The sequence below is a fragment of the Poecilia formosa genome, unplaced genomic scaffold (genome assembly GCF_000485575.1).
Source record: "Poecilia formosa unplaced genomic scaffold, Poecilia_formosa-5.1.2 Scaffold1734, whole genome shotgun sequence".
NCBI lineage: Eukaryota > Metazoa > Chordata > Actinopteri > Cyprinodontiformes > Poeciliidae > Poecilia > Poecilia formosa.
The window spans coordinates 4,082-5,316 of NW_006801673.1; positions in this window are offsets into that span (position 1 = coordinate 4,082).

Below are 1,235 nucleotides of genomic sequence, written 5' to 3' on the forward strand. Positions count from 1 at the left end.
ATGGAGTTGACAAAAAGCCAAACTACCTCAATGTATAGGATGTTATTCTGAAGGAGGCCATATTGTAGCTCATCAGGTCCATGAAATCTTTACAGTTTACCAAAATTAAGCTTTTATTTCACAAAATTTCATCAAAGTTTTGAAAATTGTCAGTTATGGAGTTGACACATCATGGTTGTGACAAGTAACTTAGGAATAAAACAGAAGAAAAAACTAAAGAATAACTTAAGCTAACCGGAGCTAAGTAGCCCCCTTAGCAAAGGAAGAGAAAGGAAGTGGTCATGGGGTCCTCAGAAGTTCTGGTGCCCCCCAATAATGCCTGATTTTTTTTTTACATTCTTTTCATGTCTGACGGTGTTGACAAAAACTAGGGACAAAATTCAACGAAGTTGGAAACTATCTAAAAACGTATTTTTAATAAAATTTATCAATACTTTTATAATTATTTATATGACTATTTATACTTGTCATAATATATAATTTTGGTATTTCTTTAATTGTTTTAAACTATTATAATGTGTTTAGTTCTGCTCCCTATTCTCAAGAATCACTGTAATCTATTATAAAGCAAACCAACTTATTTTGCTAAAACAGCAACAATTTATAAAGACAGCAATAGAACATGAGCAAAATGTGACGCCATGTTTTTAAAACATTGAGTTATAAAATAGTTTTGTGTGTTAAATATAAAACTCTGCAAGAATTGCTTAAAAATCTTAAATGACCCAGCAGTAGTAAACTCCACTCTCTGATTGGATGAGAAAAATATGATAGTTTTGACATATAAACACTGAATTCAGACTAACTTTAAAATCGATAAAAAGCAGATAAACACCAGAAGTTGATGAGTAAATATTTATTATCTGAACAGTGACCAACATGACAAAGCAAACATGACTCAGTGAAAATAGAGAAGAATCAGCAGAGAAAGAGTGAGAGCAGTGACAGATTAAAGCCAGTATCAGAGTCTCAGAGAGTCAGGTCAGGACTGGGAGCACTGGTCTCTCCTCAGTGTCTCTGTGACTGCAGACTGGGAGCCCTGGGAGGCCTCGCAGGTCACTGAGCCAAGAATATAGTTATTTTTTTCTCCTCTCTTAATTTTACTTTATATTATTTTATTTTATAATACGTTTTTTAAAATACAGATTGTGATTTTCAGATCTAATATCTCATTTATTAAATTGACCGAGTTTGAAATGAAAAGTACAATTTACAAACACAGCAACAATACAAGT